The sequence below is a fragment of the Protopterus annectens genome, chromosome 3.part1 (assembly GCF_019279795.1).
Source record: "Protopterus annectens isolate FY-2018-M chromosome 3.part1, PAN1.0, whole genome shotgun sequence".
NCBI lineage: Eukaryota > Metazoa > Chordata > Ceratodontiformes > Protopteridae > Protopterus > Protopterus annectens.
Window position 1 is genome coordinate 67,533,690 of NC_056732.1, and position 25,498 is coordinate 67,559,187.

Genomic DNA, 25,498 nt, shown 5'->3' on the forward strand with positions numbered 1-25,498 from the left:
AGATGCCTAAAAAGGTCCAGAATATGTTACTGGGGAAGAAGCCTTGAAGATATTTATTTTTCCCCCCAGTTCTCTAGGTGACCATCTAGCCTCCCTCTCACTCAGGCAAATAGTGCATGCATTCCCTGAAGATGAAAGCCCTATGACCTCCTTTATTCCTTCTTGGGGGTGATGGTCAAGTGGCAGCATTAATGCCATCCTTCATCTTTGGGGAACTCGGGGATGGTTCTTGCTATACAGCCCTAATCGTTCTTTTTGCACATGCTGGACAGATCCAAAGGGGCCTTCATGAAAGCAAAGCACCTCAAGTGATCCCTGGTCTCTAGCAGGGACTCCCTGTGGACTCAGCACCTCAGGCATGTGCACCTTGACTACCCCCCCCCGAGAAGGAAGCAGTTCCTGCCTTATAAATGTTCTATCTTGCACAGCTAGCTCCTGCAGTGCTACAGCTGTAATTAAATTGATGTCAGTGTGGTTGTATTAAGAGCTTTAATCCTCTACATCACTGTTCTTGCTAACTCTTTTACTCTTCCTGAGGATGAATGAGGCAAAACAATAGCCAATAACAGAAAAAGTTTCAAGAATTACAATAAGCCTAGAAAGAACTTGTCATTTGCTCTTTAGAATAGCACAAGATTCTACAGAGACGTCAGATGCTTATGAAAACCGCATACAATAGTGAACTTTGCGTGCTGCGTGAGTCATTAAACAGCACAGAACAATCCATGGTATAACAAATGTTAAAACAAGGGGCAAGCAAGAGAAACAATATGATGGAAAAAATCAAAATGCTTCATATAACTATATTAAGGGAAACATCCCTAACTTTATTAAAAGATGATGAAGTACGCAGAGCTTGTAAAATTACTAGTAAGTGTACACAACTGTACTATGTTCTTTGTGTTTCACTGTTGCAGTCATCACACTTGAGTTGATTCCCGAAACTGAGGAAGGGTGGAGGCAGTCAAGAGGAGTTAGGGCTGGCTAAAAGGCCCTGTAAGACTGCTGTAGCAAATCCAGCTTTGGATTTAGGAAAAAATAGGTAAGTGGTAATGCTTGGTGAAGGTGTGTACAGAACTCCAGGTTGTAGCTTCCACAATGTCCTTGGTAGGGACTCCCCTGAGAAATGCTGTAGAGGTGGCAGTAGCCCTAGTGGAATGTGTTCCAATCCCCTATGGGGTAGGTTTTCCATGGTGCTTGTAGCAGAAATGGATGCAGTGTGCTATCCATTTGGAAATGGTTTGCTTTGAAATTGCCTTGCCCTCTGCCCCTGTAGCAAAGCTGAGTAGCAGCTGGTCAGATTTTCTGAAAGGTTTAGTCCTGTCTAGGTAAAACCTGAGCTGTCTGTGCATGTCCAAGGAGTGCAGGATCCTTTCCCCTTTATTCTGAGGATTAGGGAAGAAGGTTGGCAAATTGATGGCTTGGTGAGCCACACTGGAGACCACCTTAGGCATAAAGGACGGGTTAGTCCTGAGTGAAACCCTGTCAGCATGGAAAATAATGAAGGGTTCCACAGCTATTAGTAGCTGTAATTCAGACACTCTTCTAGCTGAGGTTATGGCTAAACACAAGGCTGTTTTCTAAGAAAGGAATTTTAACTCTGCTGAAGCCGCAGGTTCAAAAAGGGGAAGCGTGAGCTTTTCCAGTACAAAGTTAAGGTCCCAGGCAGGGGTGGGTGCTCCCCTAGGGGGCCTTAAGTTGTTACCCCCTCTCAGGAACTGTTTGATGAGAGGGTGAGAGAATAGAGGTGGCTCAGTATTACAATAAGCTAAGATGGCAGAGGTATGAATCTTAATGGAGGAGAAGGATAGGCCTCTGTGGAGTAGCTCTGCTAGGTAATCAAGGATTTGAGGTAAGGAGGGCACAGCTGTGTTCTTTCCTTGAGACTGATTCCAAAAACAATATCTTTTCCACTTTTCAGCATAGGATTTCCTAGTACTAGGCCTTCTGGCCTCAAGAATGATGTCCAGCACCTGTTCGCTGAGGGCTGGTGGAGTATTCAGGGGATAAGCCAGGCTGCAAGGTTTAGGGTTTGCAGCTGTGGATGCAAAATCTGTCCCTCCTACTGAGACAGCAGGGAAGGTGTCTGATGAAGGTGGCACTGTTGTCAGACTGCGTAAGAGTGGGTACCAGTACTGGCGTGGCCAGTCTGCGGCAATAAGGATTGCCCTTGGGCTCTCCCGTCTGATCTTGAGTAGTACCTTTGAGAGGAGGGGCAGAGGTAAAAAGGCATAAATTGAGAGGTTTTCCCATTTGAAGGATAAGGCATCCACCCTCCAGGCCCTGCTGTGAGGGTTCCTAGTGCAGAATTTGCTCAACTGGTGGTTCTCGGGAGAGGCAAAGAGGTCCACCTCTGGTGTCCACCACGTCTGGATTAGAAAGTTGAGGGTATTGGGCTTCAATTTCCACTCGTGTGGGTCCAGGAGATTTCTGCTTAAGTCATCTACCAGTGAATTCTGTTTGCCTGGCAGGAACTGAGCTTGTAGATGCACTTGGTTGCTCAAGGCTGTGTTCCACGGGGCCATGGTTAACCTGCAGAGCGGGTAAGAATGGGTTCCCCCCTGCTTATGTACCACATAACTGTGGTGTTGTCTGTTTTTATCAGCAGCTGTCCTGGAAGGATTAGGTATTGGAAGACTGTCAGAGCACACTGTACAGCTAACATCTCTTTCTGAATGATGTGCAGGAGGATTTGTCCTGGGCTCCACTTGCCCTGAATGAATTTGCCTGCCATGTGAGCCGCCCATGCATAGTCTGATGCATCTGTAGTCAGGATTTGGACAGCGAGGGGTTGAGTGAAAGGCAGTCCCTTGTTGTGGTTGCATGCTTCTGTCCACCAAAGGAACTCTGCCCTTAGACAAGGTATGATAGAAATGACTGTTCCCAGGTCCTGAGAATGTTGGCACTAAAGACTTTTTATGTACCACTGAAGTTTCCTCATATGCATTCTTGCATATGGAATTAGCAGAATGCATGAGGCCATGAACCCTAGGGCTTGCAGTATTTTCCTTGCAGATAGCTGGGTTTTGGTGGCCATTTGTTTGAAGTAGTTGTTCAAATAGACCTGTTTTTCTGGAGTGAGAAATGCCATCCGGGAAGTTGTGTTCAAGCTTGCTCCCAGGAATACAATTTTTTGACTAGGCACCAGTTGTGATTTCTTTTCATTGATGGTGTACCCCAATGAAGATAGGAGTCTTTTTACAAATGCCAGGTCCTAAAGGAGCAATTCCTAACTGTCTGCCTGAATCAAACAATTGTCCAAGTATGGGAAAATTTAGATATTTCTCTGCCTGCAGTATGCAATGGCCAGAGAAAGGCACTTTGTGAATACTCTGGATGCAGTAGATAAGTCAAAGGGAAGTGCAGAGAACTGATAATGCATAGAACCGGCCCTGAAGTGTAGATATTTCCTGCAAGACTCCCTTATGTGGATGTGCAGATAAGCTTTTTTTAAGTCTAGGGTGACTAACCAGGCATCCTTGGCTAGCGTAGGGAGAAGCTGTTGCAGTGTAAGCATTTTGAATTTTGGGACCACCAGAAAAGTGTTGAGAATTGATAGATCCAGGATAGGGTACCAAGAGCCCTCCTTTCTGGGCACCAGGAACAGTCTAGAGTAGAAACCCTGTCCCCTTTGTTCTACTGGAACAGGTTGAATGGCCCTGATATTGAGCAGGGAAAGTACTTGCTTTTGAGCTTCTGCCCACTGGTTTGGAGGAAGGTCTGGAAACCCACTTGGGGTTAGCAGTGAATGGAAGTAGCATCTGCACCTCTGGGATGCAATGTTTAGAACCCATCGGTCCTGAGTAACGGACATCCAGTTTTTGGCATGAAGGGCAAGTTTTCCTCCTAGCGGTGCAAGTAGTTGGGCAGGGCTAAGAAGGATAACTGAAAAGTCATTGTGAACTTTTTCCATAAGGGGGTGGCTTACCATTCCCTGTTTTTGAGGTGGGAACACTCCATTGTTTAGATCTCTGCATACCCTGAGACTGTAGTCTTGGTGGTCTGGTTCCCCTGTTTTTGACTGAGAAGGCCTGGAAGGGGCTGGAAAGGACCAGTTTTTAGAAGGCCAATGCCTACTGAATCTAGGTGGCTGCACTTGTAAGAATTCGTTAACAGTTTGCATAGATTTAGCTTTTTCTTTCATTTTTTTAAGAACCCCTTCTGCTTTGGTGCCAAACAAATGGTCCTGCTTTAAAGGAGCGTATAGTAATTTTGATTTGACATGGTCTGGCAACGTTTGTTCCTTCAGCCATGCATGCCTTCTCAGTACAGACCCAGTGACTGCAGCCCTGCAAGATGCTTCTAGGGCATCAAAGCCACACTGCAAAGTATGCTTACTAACTTGGTTTGCAGAATGCATTAACTCTTGTAAATCTTTATTTTCTGCACAATCTGGAAATATCAGTTTTTGTTTAATTTGTTCCATAATATGTTGCTGTACTTCAACATGTGAAACTGGCAATTCAATGCCCGGATGGCAAGAGTTGCAGAGGTATATATCTTCTTACCCCATCTGTCTAAAGCTCTGGAATCCCTGTCTGAAGGAGTTGGGTTTTTGGCTGTAGTAGCCTTAACACCTTCAGGTCCCTGGGAAACGGTCTCTGGATCTGGAAAGAGAAATTTGTGAGAATCAGGTACTCTGTAGTACCTGTCAGGTTTTCTAGGGGCCGGTGGGTAAAGTGTCTGGAATAAGACTGGACTCCATGAAGACATCAGCTACAACATCCAGGACAGGGGGTATAGCTAGAGGCCTGTGCCGAGGCAACTCTAAAAATTCTCTGAGTCTCTTTTTGGATTGAGGATAGTCCTGACATTCCCAGCGGAAATGCTCTCTTAAAGTATGCAAGGTTTCACCAAAAGAAAAATCCTTTGGAGGGGAGGCAGAGGGAATAGATTCCTCTGCATCTGAATCCTCGAAGGTTGATAAGGGTATGTCCTTGTAATCAGAAGGATCAGAGTCATTGGACTCCTGGTCTGTAGAATCAGAAAGAAACTAAATCCTTTGTCTCTTAGCAGGGGAAGGCTGGCTTCCCCTAATTAGGGTGATAAGGTCTTCAGCCAATCTAAGCATTTTTTTTTGTGGCATGGGAGCTTGAGCATGCGCGTTGGGCATCTGTTTTCTAGGCGTAGTGCATACTCTGGGCCTGAGAAACTCGGTAGTTTTAGCTGAAAACGAAGTTGTTGGTTTAATGCAAACATCGGTAGGTCAGAATACACCCTTAGAAAACAGTGCCTGCATAGCGGCTCAAGAACCATCCAAGGTAGAGACATCCGCAGGTTCCATAGTTGAAGAAGCATCTCAAGGCATACCGGACTTCGAATGGGTCTCAGCACAGGCCTGCAAATCTGTAGAAGCAGGCATCAGGGGCTGCAAAGGTGCCTCACTGAGTACTGGCGGACTGGCGACTAGCTTAACGAAAGCATCATTGGCAGTTTTGGACCTATGCGGTCTGTCTCTGTCTTTATTTTTACTCTTTTTCAGAAGATCTGTAGTCAGGTGGCTTATCGAAGCCATTTCTGAATACAGAGAAAGAGAGCAAAAGAATTTAGTGACAAAAATAGCCCAACAATGAATGGTTCGGGTGTTAAACAAGGCACAAAACCGAAAGTGAGGGACTTCGTGGTCTGGGCCTAAACAGGTGATGCAGTAACAATAAAAATCTCTGTGAGGTATTTGCTTTCCACAGGCAAGACAACTGTTAACTTTTTCTGACATCAGTTAGAGCAAGAAAAAAGAATCCCCAACAGGGTACTTAGCTTTAGAAGACTTCAGGTTTGAAACTCGAAAAATGAAAATTTCAGGTAGCGGCCGACAGGCACTTGCGAAAGTACAGTTGTGTACATTTACCATAAATGTAGATGTTCGAGTGTATTCACTGTTGCAGTCATCACATTTGGGTTATCTGCTTGCAGTAGACCTCAGTCGGCCTGATTAACAAAGTCTTGGGTCCTGCGTCGGCTGCTGTCTCTTCTTCTGTGACGTTAGGTAGTCAGGGGTATAAAACATGCAGCCAACGCCATTACTATATATATATATATATATATATATATATATATATATATATATATATATATATATATATATATATATACATATACACACACACACACACACACACACACACACACACACACACACACACAAGGATATACCTCTAACAAAAAAGCAAATACAACAAAAAACTTTTAAGCGTAGTAAAGGAGAGTAGAGGTATAGCCAAAAGAAGTCAGGGGGCTGGAGGGAGGGTAACCAGGACTGCAACAGTAAATACACTCGAACATCTACATTTATGGTAAGTGTATACAACTGTACTATGTTCTTCGTGTTTCACTGTTGCAGTCATCACATTTGGGTAGATTCCCAAAGCTAAGGATGGGAGGAGGAATTTAGATAGCATTAGGACCAGCTATAAGGCCCTGCAAGACTGCAGTGGCAAAGCTAGCTTGGATTTAGAGAAAATTGGCAAATGGTAATGCTTGGTGAAAGTATGTACAGAACTACAGGTAGCAGCTTCTAGGATGTCCCTGGTAGGGACACCTCTGAGAAAGGCTGTAGAGGTAGATTCAGCCCTGGTTGAATGGGGGCTGATCCCCTGTGGGAAAGGTTTTCCATGGTGCTTATTGCAGAAATGAATGCAATGCCCTATCGATTTAGAAATGGTTTGCTTTGAAATAGCTTTCCCCTCTGCCCCTGCAGCAAATGCCACCAGCAGTTGTTCAGATTTCCTTTGAGGTTTAGTCCTGTCCAAGTAAAATCTAAGTTGCCTGTGCACATCTGAGGAGTGCAGTAGCCATTCCCCTTTGTTCTGTGGATTAGGAAAGAAGGTTGGCAAATGAATGGACTGATTAAGAGCCACACTGGATACCACCTTGGGCACGAAGGAGGGATTGGTTCTTAGGGACACCCTGTCCGCATGAAAGATGAAGAAAGGCTCCACTGCCATAAGGGCCTGTAATTCAGATAGCCTTCTTGCTGAAGTGATTGCTAAAAGGAAGGCTGTTTTCCAAGAAAGGGATTTTAAATCTGTGCTTGCAGCTGGCTCGAAAGGAGGAAGAGTGAGTTTCTCCAATACAAAGTTAAGGTCCCAGGCTGGAGTTGGGGCTCTCCTGGGTGGTCTTAAGTTTTTGGCCCCTTTGAGGAACTGCTTGAGCAGTGGGTGAGAGAAGAGGGGTGGTTCTGTGTTATAATGAGCAGAAATGGCTGAGGTGTGAATTTTGATGGAGGAAAAAGAAAGGCCCTTGTGAAGCATCTCAGATAAATATTGAAGAATCTGAGGTAAGTTGGCCGCTGCTGTGTCCATCCCTAGAGACTGATTCCAGGCACAGAATCTTTTCCATTTTTCAGCATAAGATTTGTTAGTACTAGGCTCCTTGCCTCTAAAGTGATATCCAACACTTGTTTACTGAGGGATGGTAATGAAGAGATTAAATAATTAGCCAGGCTGCTAGGTTCAGGGTTTGAAGCTGAGGGTGCAGAATCTGGTTCTCCTGCTGTGACAACAGAGTAGGGGTCTGACGCAGGTGCCATGGAGCCAGCAGTAACACACTGTACAAGAGGGGGTACCAGTGTTGGCGTGGTCAGTCTGGTGCAATCAATATCATCCTTGGTTTGTACTGCTTGATCTTTTAGTAGTACTTTGGAGAGGAGAGGCAGAGGAGGAAAGGCATAAACTGACAGTTTTTTCCAGATGAAGGACAGAGCATCCACTTTCCAAGCTTACTTGTGGGGAGTCCTTGTGCAGAATTTGTCCAATTGGTAGTTCTGGAGGGAGGCAAACAGGTCTATATCTGGGATCCCCCGTTTGTTTGTCAACATGTTGAAAGTCTTTGGTTCCAGTTTCCACTTGTGTGGGTCCATGAGAGTTTCTGCTTAGTCCGTCTGCCAGTGTATTTAGTTTTCCTGGCAGGAATTGAGCCTGTAGGTGCACTTGGTAGCTCAAGGCTGTGTTCCACAGTGCCATGGCTAGTCTGCAGAGGGGGTAAGAATGGGTACCCCCCTGCTTGTTTATGTACCACATAACAGTGGTGTTGTCCGTCCTTATCATTAATTGTCCTAGAAGAATGTGGTCCTTGAAGGCTGTCAGAGCATTCTGTACAGCTAACATTTCTTCTTGATTGATATGCAGGTGCATTTGACTTGGGTTCAATTTGCCTTGAATGCACTTTCCTGTCAGGTGAGCACCCCATGCATAGTCTGATGCATCTGTTGTTAGGATTTGGGCAGCAGGGGGTAGAGTGAATGGTAGTCCCTTGTTTTGGTGGCAGGCCTCTGCCCAACAAAAGAACTCTAACCGTAGGCAAAGTATGATAGGAATCATTGCTTCTAGATACTGAGAATGTTGACACCATAGGCTTTTTAGATACCATTGTAGTTTCCTCATGTGCAGTCTTGCATATGGAATAGGAAGAATGCAGGATGCCATGAACCCCAAGGCTTGCAGTATTTGCCTTGCAGATAACAGGGGTTTTGTGATCAATAGTTTGAAGTAGGTTGTCAAATGAATTTGTTTCTCTGGCGTGAGGAAAGCCATCTGGGAAGTTGTATTCAAGCTTGCTCCCAGGAATATAATTTGTTGACAGGGTACCAGATGTGATTTCTTTTCGTTTATGGTGTACCCCAGACAAGCAAAACAAAAAACGAGGACCAGCATACAAGGCACCTGATTATGACATGGAATACTTTAATAAAAGTAACTTGGTTCTTTGATGCAGACCAGTTTCGGCTGATTTAATACAGAGCCTTCATCAGTGTAAAGAATTCACAGAAAAAAGGACCATTTTATAAAAAATGACTGGATCATGTGGTTAATTACAAATGCTCATTTAGACCTGGCTTAAAGAGACCACCAAGTTTAATAATCCATTTTTTCTCCATGGACTTCAGTAATTCATGCCAACCTAATTTATTGTTTCTGGGTCTGTTTATTTTATCTATAATGGTGAAACTAAAACATGCATTACTGTGTATTAATGAACATTTGTAGAGAGCATTGGTTTCTCTCTTGTTTTGAATATCACTAAGATGTTCAGATATTCTGAATTTTAAGGGTCTTGAAGTTTGACCAACATAAAATGCAGGACAATTGCACTTGGCTAAATATATTACCCAATCCGAGGAACAGTTGGCAAAAAATGTTATATTATAAACCTCGGGGGTATTTTGACTACTGAAATTTTTTGTTTTAAATAATTTTGCACAATGTGTGCAATGTCCACAAGGAAAGCAACAAAGTAAAGGTTCACCTGATAATGTGGTTTGTGTGGTATTGCTACTTCTGGCTTCAAAATGTTTGAAATGATTGAAGAAAGCAGACACATTTCTGCCTTTGCGGAAAGAAAACTGGCATCTATCACCAAGTATTTCATTGCGTTTCAGGTCACATGTTAATATATTCCAGTTTTGCTGGACAGTGTTGATTAATATGTTGGTATTGCAACCATAAGTGGTGATAAGTCTGGGTGGTTTGGAATTTGAATGAGTTCTGTTTTTATAAAGTAGGAGATCATCCCTTTTCATATTGTCCACAGTATGTTTGGTGTCTAATAAATGACCCAATTTATAACCCCGGTCATGAAATCTGAGAACTAAATCGTCCCTAAAGCGTGTATAGGTGTGTTTTTCAGAACAAATGCGCTTAACACACATAAACTGAGATTTGGGTATGTTTTTGCAAGTGTGGGGAGGGTGAAAGCTGGAGGCATGGAGGAGTGAATTATTCTCAGGGAATTTGCGATGAATTTCTGTAGTCAACATATGATCAGATGTGCGGCAAACCAAAACATCCAAAAAAAAACATTTTATTTTTATCATAGTTGACAGAGAATTCAATTCCCCATTTATTTTCATTCAAGTATGTGGTAAATTTCAAAAGATATTCAGTATCCGCCCTCCATACCAACCAGCAGTCGTCCAGATATCTACGCCAGATGTCCATTTCCTCTATATTAATATTGTGCGAAGTGTCATAAATGACCTGTTTGTCCGATTTAGCTCACAAAATCAGACAACTCCCAAAAGGAAACGTAGTAAATCTATTTTAAAAAAGGGTGCACCTTATAACACAGACACATCAGCTGAGGATTCTTCTTAAGGTTTAGACACTGATTCTGCAGGTGCCACAAGCTCACCAGCATTGAAAAGAAGGAATTCCCTTACCACTCCGGGTTTACACATAGGAGGAGGGGGGGCAGAAAACATAAAAGCTGTAGACAATATGGAAAGCCTACTCCAGATGTTTGTGACCAAAGAACAAATGTGAACATAACAAACATTTCATCTCATGTCCTCACCTCCTCTGAAATTGAAATTCTTAATAAAGGGTTATCATTTATTCCTGGTTTCTTTGTTTCAGAAGAAAGTTTTGTTAATGACATCATTTCATATTGCAGGATTCTTAACCTTAAATTATTTTTTCAGGAACAGCAGTCATCAAAGATCTCTGATGAATTCAAATATCACAAATCTTCCTTCATACCTCCTATGAACCAACATGTCTCCATGTTTCAACACGCAATCATCAAAGATCTTCACTTTCAATATAGGTCATTCACCCCGTTACCTAATAATATATCCAAAACATGCATGGACAACATTACCAAACTAGCAAATAATCATGAGCTGGTTATCATTGGTGCTGACAAAGGGGGTTCGATAGTAGTTCAGGATTCGTCTCAATATGATAATAAAGCATTCAGACAATTGTCCAATGTTCAATACTATACTCAATTAACCATTGACCCAACACCTGTTTTCAAACAACAGATTGATTCTTTCCTTGCATTAGCTGTTGAAGAAGGTATTATCACCAAAAACACACAATCTCAACTTACTATATTCAATCCTTGCCCACAGTACATATATTTTCTATCCAAAATACATAAAAATCTTCAGAACTCTCCAGGTAGACCTATTGTTTCTGGCAGGAATTCATTAACTGAACCATTATCTCTCTTCCTTACCAAATATCGAGCAAGGATTAGAGATACTACGGGATTTCTTCAAATCATTTCCGAAACACAGTTAGAACCAGATTGGTTACTTTGCACAATGGATGTAACATCATTATACACCAACATTCCCCACTGGGCTGGTTTGGAGGCCTTAGAATATTGGCTCACTAAGACTGAATTATATAAACCCGGCTTTAACACTCTTTTGTTGTGTTTGACTGAACATGTACTGACCAAGAATGTATTCTTTTTCAAAGGCAACTGTTATTTGCAAACTAAGGGGACAGCAATGGGGGCTTCTTTTACTCCTATATACGCAGACTTGTTCATGGCATACTTTGAAGAACAGGTCATTTATGACATTTTGCACAATATTTATATAGAGAAAATGGACATCTGGTGTAGATATCTGGACGACTGCTGGTTGGTATGGAGGGCGGATACTGAATATATTTTGGAATTTACCACATACTTGAATGAAAATAAATGGGGAATTGAATTCTTTGTCAACTATGATAAAAATAAAATGGTTTTTTTTGGATGTTTTGGTTTGCTTCACATCTGATCATACGTTGACTACAGAAATTCATTGCAAATTCCCTGAGAATAATTCACTCCTCCATGCCTCCAGCTTTCACCCTCCCCACATTTGCAAAAACATACCCAAATCTCAGTTTATGCGTGTTAAGCGCATTTGTTCTGACAAACACACCTATACACGCTTCAGGGACAATTTAGTTCTCAGATTTCATGACCGGGGTTATAAATTGGGTCATTTATTAGACACCAAACATACTGTGGACAAAATGAAAAGGGATGATCTCCTACTTTATAAAAACAGAACTCATTCAAATTCCAAACCACCCAGATTTATCACCACTTATGGTCGTAATACCAACATATTAATCAACACTGTCCAGCAAAACTGGAATATATTAACATGTGACACTAAACTCAATGAAATACTTGGTGATAGATGCCAGTTTTCTTTCCGCAAAGGCAGAAATTTATCTTCTTTCTTCAATCATTTCAAACATTTTGAAGCCAGAAGTAGCAATACCACACAAACCACATTATCAGGTGAACCTTTACTTGGTTGCTTTCCTTGTGGACACTGCACACATTGTGCAAAGTTATTTAAAACAAAAAATTTCAGTAGTCAAAATACCCCCGAGGTTTATAATATACATTTTTTTGCCAACTGTTCCTCGGATTGGGTAATATATTTAGCCAAGTGCAATTGTCCTGCATTTTATGTTGGTCAAACTTCAAGACCCTTAAAATTCAGAATATCTGAACATCTTAGTGATATTAAAAACAAGAGAGAAACCAATGCTCTCTACAAACATTCATTAATACACAGTAATGCATGTTTTAGTTTCATCATTATAGATAAAATAAACAGACCCAGAAACAATAAATTAGGTTGGCATGAATTACTGAATTCCATGGAGAAAAAAATGGATTATTAAACTTGGTGGTCTCTTTAAGCCAGGTCTAAATGAGCATTTGTAATTAACCACATGATCCAGTCATTTTTTATAAAATGGTTCTTTTTTCTGTGAATTCTTTACACTGATGAAGGCTCTGTATTAAATCAGCCGAAACCGGTCTGTATCAAAGAACCAAGTTACTTTTATTAAAGTATTCTATGTCATAATCAGGTGCCTTGTATGCTGGTCCTCGTTTTTTGTTTTGGATTTCTGTTTCTCCTGGGACCTTGCAGCTGCCGTACTTGCAGAGGTTTCAACACTTTTGGGACCCCAGACAAGTACCTTTTGTACAAATGCCAGATGATTCAAAAGTATGTCCTGACTTTCTGCCTGAATTAGACAATCGGCCAGGTATGGGTATATTTGAATATTTCTTTGCCTACAAAATGCATTGACTGGAGCAAGGTACTTTATGAATACCCTGGGCGCAGTAGATAAGCCAAATGGCAGTGCAGAGAACTGACAGTGCATGTCACCTGCTTTGAAGCGTAGGTATCTTCTGCAAGATTATCAAACACAGATCCCCTGAATCTGGATAAAGTAACCAACGATAAAAGTATAATATTTCAAAAAAGCCAACAACTTGTTGGAATACACACGGCAAAACAACACTTTAATACAAAATAGTAAAAATATAAAACGTGAGCGCTTTCACAGAGTCCTCTCTGCTTCCTCAGCCATACTATAGTAACTTCTGCTCTTGTTTAAATAAAGAGCAGCAGTTACTGTAGTATGTCTGAGATTTTTTGGAAAGCCATCTGGGAAGTTGTATTCAAGATACCCTTATTGGGATGTGCAGGTAGGCTTCCTTTAAATTGAGTGTTGCCAACCAGGCATCTTTGCCTAGCATAGGAAGCACCTAGTGAAGAGTTAGCATCTTGAATTTTGGAATCACCAAAAAAGTGTTTAGGGTAGACAGGTCCAGGGTAGGGCGCCATAAGTTGTCTTTTCTGGGTACCAGGAAAAGTCTTGAGTAGAAACCTTGTCCCTTTTCCTCTTCTAGTACAGTATGAATAATCTTTATGCTTAAGAGAGAGAGTACTTGCTTTTGAGCCTCTGGCCAATCGTTTGGGGTTGGTAACATGTGGAAGTGAAATCTGTATCCTTGGGAAACTATATTTAAAACCCATTTGTCCTGGGTAATGAGTTCCCAGTTTTTTGCATGCAGAGCAATCTTTTCCGGCAGTCAGTTGAGAAGTGCTTGGAAGTTTTAAAGTTAAGTTATCGAGACAGTTTACCATGGGGGGAGTTTTACTACCCCCAGATTTGGAAGTGGGAGCCCCCCACTGCTTGGTTCTGTGCGTAGCCTGGGACTGAAGCCTGGGTGTTCTGCTGGATCTGGGTTTGAATTGAGAAGGCCTGGAAGAGGCAGGAAAGGACCAGTTCTTAGAGGGTCAATGCCTACTAAATCTTGGAGGTTGTACTTGTAAGAAATCTTTAACAGTCTGCATAGATTTAGCTTTTTCCTCCATCTTTTTAAGAACTTCTTCTGCCTTGTTGCCAAACAGGCATTCCTGATTTAAGGGAGCATCCAGTAATTTAGCTTTAACATGATCTGGCAAGGAGTGCTCCTTAAGCCAAGCATGCCTTCTAAGTACAGACCCATTGACAGCAGCCCTGCAAGATGCCTCTAGTGAATCAAAACCACATTGCAAAGTATATTTTCCAACCTGTTCAGCAGAATGCATTATATCCTGTAAATCCTTATTTTCAGCACAATCAGGAATCAACATCATTTTCTGTTTAAGCAATCCAATAATATGCTGCTAATACTTTAACATATGAAACTAGCAGTCTAAGGCCTTAATAGCCAAGGTTGCAGAAGTGTATACCATCTTACCCCACCTATCCAGCGCCCTGGAGTCTCTATCAGAGGGGGTAGGATTTTTGGCAGTAGTAGCCTTAATGCTCTTGGGCCCCTGTGAAATGGTTTCAGGATCTGCAGGAGGATTTTTGAAAAGGAACTTATGAGAGTCAGGAACCCTGTAATATCTATCAGGTTTTCTGGGAGCAGGAGGTAAAGAGTCAGGGGCCAATCTCGATTCCGAAAAGGCATCATCAACAATGTCTAGTACAGGAGGGATAGCTAAATGCCTGTGCTGGGGCAGGAGTAATAAATCCCTAAGCCTCTTTTTAGAATCACAGTAATCCTGACTTTCTAATGAAAATGCTCCCTAAGAGTATGCAAGGTTTCACCAAAAGAGAAATCCTCTGGGGGGAAGCAGAGGGAATAGAGTCCTCGGCATCAGAATCCTCATTAATAGATAAGGGTAAATCCTGGTCATCAGAGGAAACAGAAATTTCAGAATCCTGGCCAGAAGCATCATAAGCAAAATCAGTCCTAGGTCTCTTAGAGGGGGAAGGTTGACTTCCCCTGATTAAAGTAATAAGGTCTTCAGCCATTCTTATCATTTGTTTTTTAGGCATAGAGGCCTGATCATGCGGTCTGGCCGTCGGTTTCCTAGGCATGGTTCGAGTTTTAGGCCTTGAAGAAGAAGATGGCGTTGGTTTGATATGCAAGTCAGTAGGCCTGAATACACCCTCAGAAGCCGGTGCCTGCACAGCGGCTCCAGACCCATCCAAGGTAGAGAAATCCACAGGTTTCACAGTTGAAGCATCTTGCAGCATACCCGACTCCGAATGGGTCTCAGTAGAGGCCTGCGAATCTGAAGTAGCGGATATCAGGGGCTGCGAAAGCACCTCACTGAGTACTGGCGAACTGGTGACTGGCTTAGGAGAAGCGTCGTCGGCAGCTTTGGACCTAGGCGGCCTGTCTCTGTCTTCATCTTTGCGTTTTTTCAGAATGTCGGTAGTCGGATGGCTTACCGAAGACATATTTAGATAATTGAACCGAGCACCAAAATATTTAGAAGCGAAAATATACCGACGATGGATAGTCCGTTGTTTAAATAAGGCACAAAACCGACAGCAAGGTACCTCATAGTTAGGGCCTAGGCAAGGAATACAGTACGAATGGAAATCTTTATGAGGTATTTGCTTTCCACAAGAAATACAATTATTTACTTTTACTGACATTGGTTTAGAGCAAGAAAAAGTTTCCCCAACTGGGTACTTAGCTTTAGTTGAAGACTTCAGTTCTGAAACTCGAAAACGAAATTTCAGGAGTCAGCTGACCGGCACTTGCGAAAGTACAGTTTTGTACCTACCATAAATGTAGATGTTCGAGTGTATACACTGCTGCAGTCATTACACTTGGGTTATCCTGCCGTCAGGCGTTTCCCCAGTGGGCCTGAGTTCCAAAGTCTTGGTCCAGCATCGGTTGCTGTCACCTCCTCCCTGACGTCAGTGCGACAGGGGTATATAAGATGCAGCCGACACCATTTTCTTCAGTTTTTCTTGCCCCAGATGTCAGGTGCTTCTAAATAGGTAGGTAATTCCAATTGCTAATAAAACTTACATACGAAAAGCAAAAAACAACTTACAGCTACCAGCAAATACTCCTCATAGGTAGTAAACGGTAGAAGACATAGGTACGTACCAGCCAGTAAGAGGCGAAGGAGGGAGGGTAACCTGGACTGCAGCAGTGTATACACTCGAACATCTACATTTATGGTAGGTACAAAACTGTACTATGTTCATCATGTTACACTGCTGCAGTCATTACACTTGGGTAGAATCCCAAAGCTGAGGTGGGGTGGCTGGTTCTATAAGGCATTAGGGGTGGCTATAAGGCCCTGCAGCACTGCAGTGGCGAATCCAGCTCTGGATTTAGAGTATAGAGGCAGATGTTAATGCTTGGTGAAGGTATGCACAGAACTCCATGTTGCTGCTTCCAAAATATCCTTGGTAGGTACTCCTCTGAGGTAGGCAGTTGAAGTGGCTGTTGCCCTGGTGGAGTGAGATCGAATGCTGCTAGGTATAGGTTTCCCATGGTGTGTGTAGCAGAAACGTATACAATGTCCTATCCATTTTGAAATAGTCTGTTTTGAAATGGCCTTTCCCTGTGCTCCTGCAGCATATGCTACCAATAATTGCTCAGATTTTCTGTAAGCTTTGGTTTTGTCCAAGTAGAAGCGTAACTGCCTGTGAACATCCAAAGAATGCAGTAGTCTCTCCCCTTTATTCTGTGGTTTTGGATAAAAAGTTGGCAAGTGAATAGTTTGCTTTAGAGCCACACTTGAAACTACCTTTGGCATAAACGTAGGGTTAGTTCTTAAAGACACCCTGTCCTGGTGGAAAATGAGGAAAGGTTCAACTGCCATTAGTGCCTGTAATTCTGAAACTCTTCGTGTTGATGTTATTGCCAGGAGCAGAGCAGTTTTCTAAGAGATATATTTTAATTCTGCTGTGTTAGCTGGCTCAAAAGGAGGTAAAGTTAATTTTTCCAAAACAAAGTTGAGGTCCCAAGTTGGTGTAGGTGCTCCACGGGGCGGTCTTATGTTTTTAGCCCCTCTGAGGTACTGCTTTAGCAAAGGATTAGAGAAAATTGGTGGATCCGTGTTGTAATGAGCAAAGATGGCAGAGGCGTGGATCTTGATGGATGAAAAGGAGAGGCCTTTGTCCAGCATCTCAGTTAAATATTGTAGTATCTGAGGAATGTTTGGGACAAGAGGGTCAAGGCTGTGAGCCTAGTTCCAGGCACAGAATCTCTTCCATTTATCTGAATAGACTTTCCTGGTACTAGGCCTTCTGGCCTCCAGAATGACATCCATAACAGCTTTGGAGAGAGGCATTGCTTGCTTGACTAAGGAATTTTCCATGCAGCTAGGTTTAAGGTCTTTAGCTGACTGTGAAGTATCTGATTGTTGTGCTGAGTCAGCAGATGTGGGATTTGAGGTGAAATCCAGGGTGGTTCTTGTGCTAAGTTCTTTAAGATTGGGTACCAGTGCTGGCGTGGCCAGTCTGGTGCAATCAGAATCATCTTTGGCTCTTCTTGCCTGGCTTTTATGAGTACCTTTGGAAGGAGAGGTAGTGGTGGGAAAGCGTATACCTGTAGGTTTTTCCAGCTGAATGAGAGGGCATCCACTTTCCATGCTTGTGGATGGTAACTCCTTGTGCAGAATTTCTGTAGCTGGCAGTTCATTGGGGATGCAAACAGATTGATGTCCAGGCTCCACCATTTCTGTGTTATCATTCTGAATATTTGTGGATTCAATTCCCATTCGTGGGGATCCATGATGTTTCTGCTCAAGTCGTCTGCCAGTGTGTTTTTCTCTCCTGGCAGGAATTGTGCTTGCAGATGAACTTGATAGTTCAGAGCTGTGTTCCACAAGGTCATGGCTTGTCTGCAGAGGGGGTAGGAATGAGTGTCCCCTTGCTTGTTTATGTATCACTTAACTGTGGTGTTGTCAGTCTTTAGTAATAGTTATCCTGGATGCAGCAGGTCCTTGAAAGCTATAAGGGCATTTTGTCCAGCTAACATCTCTTTTTGATTGATGTGAAGATGCCTTTGTTCTGCGGGCCACTTGCCCTGAATACATTTTCCTGCCATGTGTGCTCCCCAGGCATAATCCGATGCATCTGTTGTCAGTGTTTGCCTGGCTGTGGGTTGAGTAAAATGCTGTCTCTTGTTGAGGTGACAAGCTTGAGCCCACCATCGAAACTCCTGTTGAAGGCAAGGAATTAGTGGTATAACTGTTTCCAAACTTTGACAGTGTTGAGACCATACACTCTTTAGGTACCATTGTCGTTTCCTCATATGCAGTGTGGCATATGGAATTAGCATTATGCCATGTAACCCAAGGCCTGCAGAATTTTTCTTGCAGGGAGTTGGGTTTTTGTTGCCATCAATTGAAAGTATTGAGTCAGTTGCCCTTACTTGTCTGGAGTGAGATAAGCCATCTGGGCCGTTGTGTTCAAGCTGGCACCCAGGAATATTATCTCTTGTGAGGGCACTAGTTTTGATTTCTTTTCGTTTACTGTGTACCCCAGGCAACTTAATAACTTTTTTACAAACGCCAGATGCTTTAGAAGAATGTCCTTGCTCTCTGCTTGAATCAGGCAGTCTTCCAAGTACAGATAAATTTGAATTCCTTTCTGTCTGCAAAATGCAATTACTGGTGCCAGGCACTTTGTGAAGACCCTGGGCGCAGTAGATAAGCCAAAGGGCAGTGCAGAGAATTGACAGTGCATTGAATCAGCTATGAATCTGAGGTATCTTCTGCAGTTTTGTCTAATAGTGACATGCAGGTATGCCTCCTTGAGGTCCAAGGTCACGAGCCAAGCTTTCTTGCCCAGCATGGGAAGAAGCTGCTGTAGTGTCAACATTTTGAATTTCGGAACATCCAGGTAAGTGTTTAGAGAAGAAAGATCCAGAATGGGCCTCCAGGCTTTGTCCTTTCTGGGAACCAGAAAGAGTCTTGAGTAAAATCCTTGTCCTTGCTCCTGTGGTGGTACATTTTGAATAGCTCTCATTTCCATGAGTGCTGTAATTTGTTTTTAAGCCTCTGCCCATTGATTTGGAGGCAGATTTGGCATTCCTTTTAACCTTGGCAGAGTGTGAAAGTGGAACCTGTAACCTTGAGATACAATGTTGAGAACCCATTTGTCTTTGTTGATCCAATGCCAGTTGTGACAGAAAAGTGCCAGTTTTCCTCCCAAGGGGGCTGCCAAGAGAGAGCTGTTTGGCAGCTGTAATGGGAAATCATTGAGGCTGCTTTTTATATGGTTGGGGCCTGTCTTCCCCTTCTTTCTGGCCTGGTGCACCCCATTGTCAAGGCCTGTAAGGACCTTGTGGTTGACCTCTACCTCTTGGACGTCTGTATCTGCCCCTTTTGAGGTCTGTCTGTAACTGGAAAGGACCAGTTCTTTGTTGGCCAATTTCTGCTAAATCTTGGAGGTTGAACCTTTAAGAAATCCTTCACCATTTGCATAGATTTTGCCTTATCCTCCATTTTCTTTAATACCTCTTCTGCCTTAACTCCAAATAACACATCCTGCTGCAAAGGTGCTTCCAATAATTTTGCTTTAACATGATCTGGTAACGTATGTTCTTTTAACCAAACATGCCTTCTAATATCAGAGCCTGTAAATGCTGCTCTGCAGGAGGCCTCTAAAGAATCAAAACCACATTGCAATGTATGTTTTCCCACTTGTTCAGCTGCATGCAATAAATCCTGCATTTCTTTAAAATTAGGGGGATCTGAATCTGGAAGCATTTTTTGTTTCAACTGAGACATCAAAAATTGCTGATATTTTAGCATGTGAAACTGGCAATTTAAGGCTGTCATTGCTAAAGTTGCAGATGTATATACTTTCTTTCCCCATCTGTCTAATGCTCTGGAATCTCTGTCAGAGGGAACTGGATTTTTTTGCTGATGAGTCCTTAATCCCTTTGGGTCCCTGAGAAATAGTCTCAGGGTCAGCAACAGGGCTTTTATACAGAAATTTGTGTGAGTCAGGGACTCTGTAGTATCTGTCAGGTTTAACTGGGGCTGGAGGTAAGGAATCAGGATTTAAGCTGGATTCAGTATACACATCATCCACAATATCTAACACTGGCAGAACAGCAAGGGGTCTGTGTTGAGGTAATAAAAGGAAGTCTCTGAGCCCTTTCTTGGATTCTGAGTAATCCTGGCCTTCCCAATGGAAATGCTCCCTCATGGTATGTAAGGTTTCCCCAAAGGAGTAGTCCTCAGGAGGAGAGGCTGACGGAATTGATTCCTCAGCATCAGAATCCTCATAAGGGGGTAAAGAATATCCTAGGTCTGAGGATGAATCTGAAGAAATGGACACCTGGTTGGATGAGTCATAGTCTGCATCCTGTCTGGGGCTTTTATCAGGAGGGGGATGGGACCCCCTGATCAGAGTGATTAGGTCTTCGGCCATTTTGAGCATTTGTTTCTTAGGCATGGAGGCCTGTCCTGGAGAATGCTGTATTTGTTTCTTTGTTTTTAAAGGAGGCTTAGACTTAGCAGAGGGTTTAATGCTTAACTGAGTAGGTCTGAAAACACCCTCTGAAGCTTCGGGTTGCTAAGCTACTCCGGATCCCTCTGAAGGGTTTGTTTCGGTAGGCTGAAAAACTTGTGCGTCCGAAGGCCCAGCCATCTCAACGTGGGAGTCGGAGGCGGCCTGTGGTTCTGCAGAAGCGGTCGTCAGGGGCTGCGAAGGCGCCTCGCTGAAAACCGGAGAACCGGCGACCGGCCTAGAAGAGGCTTCATCGTCAGTTTTGGGCCTCGGATGCCTGTCCTTGTCTTTGCACTTTTTATGTATTCCGGTCATCGGAAGTTGCGACGGCATGGTGTAATTGAATTTTCTGCCAAAATAATGTCGGGCAAAATCAAACCGACATTTAATAGTGCGCTTGTTAAACCTAGCACAAACCCAACAACCAGTGACGTTGTGGTCTGGGCCTAGGCATGGGATACAATAGGAATGGAAATCCTTATGAGGTATTTGCTTCCCACAAGAAATACAGTTATTAACTTTTACTGACATCGGTCTGAGACAAGAAAACGTTTCCCCAACGGGGTACTTAGCTTTGTAGAAGACTTCGGTTCTGGATTCGGAATGAAAATCTCAGGAGTCGGCCGACCGGCACTTGCGAAAGTACAGTTTTGTACCTACCATAAATGTAGATGTTCGAGTGTTCACCCTGCTGCAGTCATCACACTTGGGTTATCCTGCTGTCAGGCGGTCCCGCAGTCGGCCCGAATTCCAAAGTCTTGGTCCGGCGTCGGTTGCTGTCGCTTCTTCCCTGACGTCAGTGCGCCAGGGGTATATAAGAGGCATCCGACGCCATTTTCTTCAGTTTTTCTTGCCCCAGATGTCAGGTGCCCCCAATAGGTAGGCAATATATATATACAGCTATATAAAAATAAAACAATACCTTCAGGCACAAGCAAATACACCAAAGAGGTTGTATAGGATAGAGTGGTATAGATAAGTTCAGCTAGTTCAGAGGGGATGGAGGGAGGGTAACCTGGACTGCAGCAGGGTGAACACTCGAACATCTACTTTTATGGTAGGTACAAAACTGTACTATGTTCATCGTGTTACCCTGCTGCAGTCATCACACTTGGGTTGAATCCCAAAGCTAAGGATGGGTGGTGGAGTTAAACAGGGTTAGAAGAAGCTAGTAGGCCCTGCAAAACTGCAGTGGCAAAACCAGCTCTAGTCTTAGAATATAGAGGTAAGTGATAGTGTTTGGTGAAGGTGTGCACTGAACTCCAGGTTGCAGCTTCCAGAATATCCTTGGTTGGCACTCCCCTGAGAAAGGCTGCTGATGTAGCTGTAGCCCTGGTGGAGTGGGACATAATGTTAGCAGGTACCGGTTTCCCATGATGCGTGCAGCAGAAACATATGCAATGCCCTATCCATTTAGAAATGGTCTGTTTTAAGATAGCTTTTCCTTGTGATCCTGCAGCATAGGCTACAAATAGCTGGTCAGATTTTCTGAAAGCCTTAGTTTTATCCAAGTAGTAATGTAATTGCCTGTGAATGTCCAAAGAGTGCAGGAGTCTTTCTCCTTTGTTCTGGGGATTTGGGGAAAAAGTGGGCAAATGAATGGTTTGGTTTAGGGCCACACTGGATACCACCTTTGGCATAAAGGAAGGGTTAGTTCGTAGAGATACCCTGTCTTGATGAAAAATGAGGAAAGGCTCCATTGCCATTAGTGCCTGTAGTTCTGAGACTCTTCTAGCTGAGGTTATTGCTAGTAGCAGGGCAGTTTTCCATGAAAGAAATTTTAAATCAGCTGAAAAAGCTGGTTCAAAGGGCGGCAGTGTAAGCTTTTCCAGAAAGTACAGTTTTGTACCTACCATAAATGTAGATGTCCGAGAGGTATGCATCTGCAGTCCTAACAAACGGGTTGTCCTGCCTCAGGCAGCCCTTCGGTCGGCCGGATTCCAAAGTCTGGGTCTGGCCTCGGCTGATGTCGCACTTCACCCGACGTCATAGCTGCTGTTAACCGGGTATAAAGGCATCAGCCAACGCCATTTTCCTCAGTGTTTCTTGCCCCAGATGCCAGGTGCCCTCTAGGAAGGCTAAATTTGGATAAATGCAAATGTTTCCAAACAATAGAGAACAAATAGAAATAAACATATATATACATATATACAAACAAATACACCATAATAGATTCCCCCAGCTAGCTACAAGATGGGCAAATACCCTAGTAGTACCACAGAGGGGAAGGAGGGTGGGTAATCCTGACTGCAGATGCATACCTCTCGGACATCTACATTTATGGTAGGTACAAAACTGTACTATGTCCTTCAAGGATGCATCTGCAGTCCTAACAAATGGGTAGAATACCATAGCCAAACTGGGGGAGGAGGTACTAAGAAGATTATGGTGTAGTTAAGATCCCTTGCAAAACAGCAGTGGCAAAACCTGCTCGGGATCTGGAGTATAAAGGTAGATTGTAATGCTTGGCAAATGTATGCACGGAGCTCCAAGTAGCAGCCTCTAAAATGTCTTTGATAGCCACTCCTCGTAAAAAAGCTGTAGTAGTGGCTGTAGCCCTTGTGGAGTGAGGTCTGATGTTTTCTGGAGTTGTCTTTCCATGATAAGAGTAACAAAATCTAATGTAATTTCCTATCCATTTTGAGATTGTCTGTTTTGAAATTGCTTTTCCTTCCATTCCTGTTGCATATGCTACCAGAAGCTGGTCAGTTTTCCTATTGTTCTTGGTTCTGTCCAGGTAGTAGCGAATTGTCTATGCACATCCAAGGTATGTAGTAGTCTTTCCCCCCTGTTCTGTGGGTTGGGGAAGAATGTAGGTAGGTGGATTGCTTGGTTTAATGATACCCTAGAGACCACCTTTGGCATAAAAGTAGGATTAGTTCTCATGGACACTCTATCCTGATGGAAGATAAGGAAGGGCTGTACTGCCATTAATGCCTGTAATTCAGAAACCCTTCTTGCTGAAGTGATTGCAAGCAGGAAAGCAGTTTTCCAAGATAAGTACTGTAATTCTGCTGTTGCTGCTGGTTCAAAAGGGGGACGTGTCAACTTTTCTAACACAAAGTTCAAGTCCCATGTAGGCAATGGTGGCTTCCTTGGTGGCTTTACATTTTTAATTCCTCTCAGGAACTGCCTGAGTAGAGGATGAGAAAAGACTGGAGGATCCATGTTGTATTCTGCTGAAATTGCTGACGCATGAATCTTAATGGAGGAGTAGGACAGGCCATTGTGGAAAAGCTCTAAGTATTCCAGGATGTTAGCTATGTTTGCCAGTGATACATTTTCTCCTTTTGCTGCACTCCAAATGAGATATCTTTTCCATTTTGCTGAATAAGTTTTTCTTGTTGAGGGTCTGCGAGCCTCCAAGATAATGTCTTTAACCCTTTGAGATAAATCTGGGTTATTTTGTCTTATGCAATGTTCCAAGCAGCTAGCTGCAGTGTTTTCAAGTTTGGATGCAGGATTTTGAAGTTGTTCTGTGTTAGCAGTAAAGGAACTAGGGGTAGAGGCCATGCGTGTTACCGAGACATACTCCTCAGTAGTGGGTACCAATGCTGCCTCGGCCAGTCTGGAGCTATCAGGATGATCCTTGGGTGATCTTCTTTGATCTTCAGTAGCACTTTGTGCATCAAAGGAAGAGGTGGGAATGCATATGCTGTCAGGTTTTCCCAACTGAAAGATAGGAGTCCACCTTCCAAGCTAGTGGGTGGTATGTCCTTGTGCAGAATTTTTTCAATTGGTGGTTGTGTGGGGATGCGAATAGGTCTATTTCTGGTAGTCCCCATTTCTTTGTAATGGATTTGAAGATGTCTGGATGCAGCATCCATTCGTGGGCATCCGTGGTAGTTTTGCTTAAGATGTCTGCTAGTATATTTTCCTTTCCTGGCACAAATATTGCCTGGAGCTGAATGTTGAGGTTCAGGGCCACATTCCAGAGGTCCATTGCCATCCGGCATAGAGGATATGAATGTGTGCCTCCCTGTTTGTTGATATACCACATAACTTTGGTGTTGTCAGTCCTTATCAGCAAATGACCCTGATGAAGAAACGGTCTGAATGTCTGAATTGCCAGCTTTACTGCCAGCATCTCTTTTTGATTTATGTGTAGGTTCAGCTGGTCTTGAGTCCATAAGCCTTGTATGCACTTGTCCACCATGTGTGCCCCCCAACCGAGGTCTGAGGCGTCCGTGGTGATAGTCTGGCTTGGGTGAGGGCTGTGGAAGGGCAGCCCTTTGTTCAATTGACAGGCCTGAGCCCACCATTGGAATTCTTGCTTCAGGCATGGAATTATTGGAATTTGGGTTTCTAGGCTGTGCTTGTGCTGAGACCATAAATTCCTTAGGTACCATTGCAACTTCCTCATATGTAGTCTGGCATGTGGAATCAATATTATGCAGGATGCCATGTAACCCAGGGCTTGCAGGACTTTCCTTGCTGTAAGCTGGTTCTGCGTTGTTAATGCCATGAAATAGAGTGGTAGGTGCTTCTGCTTTTCTGCTGTGAGGAATGCCATTTGGCTTGATGTGTCCAGTTCTGCACCCAAGAAAGTTATCCTTTGGGATGGTATCAGCCTTGACTTTTTTATGTTGACTGTGTATCCCAGGGCTTGCAATAGGTGAATGACCTTTCTCAAATCTTTTGTTAATTTGTTTTTGTTATCCGCTTGTAACAGGCAGTCATCCAGGTATGGGTAAATTTGAATTCCCTGAAGCCTGCAATGAGCAATTACTGATGCCAGGCATTTCGTGAATACTCTGGGCACAGTAGATAAGCCAAAAGGCAATGCTGAGAATTGATAATGCTCTGATCCTGCAAGAAATCTGGGGTATCTTCTGCAATTTGGTCGTATGGGGACGTGCAGGTATGCCTCCTTGAGATCTAGAGTTACCAGTCAAGACTCCTTGCCCAGCATGGGAAGAAGCTGCTGTAGGGTCAGCATCTTGAATTTTGGAACAATGAGAAATGTGTTCAGAGCGGACAGGTCGAGAATAGGTCTCCATTGGTTTTCCTTTCTTGGCACCAGGAAAAGTCTGGAGTAAAATCCTTGCCCTTGTTCCATAGACGGTACCTTTTCTATAGCTCTCATCCTTAGTAAGTGGTCTATTTGCTCTAGAGCGTTTGTCTTTTGATTTGGAGGTAGGTTTGGCATTCCTCTCTTCCTTGGTAGGGTATGGAAGTGAAACCTGTAA

At 43.3% G+C, this 25,498-nt stretch overlaps 1 protein-coding gene across 4 annotated transcripts in view; it reads right to left on the bottom strand.

Annotated features, from left to right (window-relative positions):
* ZHX1 (zinc fingers and homeoboxes 1) overlaps positions 1-25,498 on the bottom strand; it is a 496,423-nt gene that overhangs the window by 560 nt on the left and 470,365 nt on the right. The window lies entirely within an intron of this gene.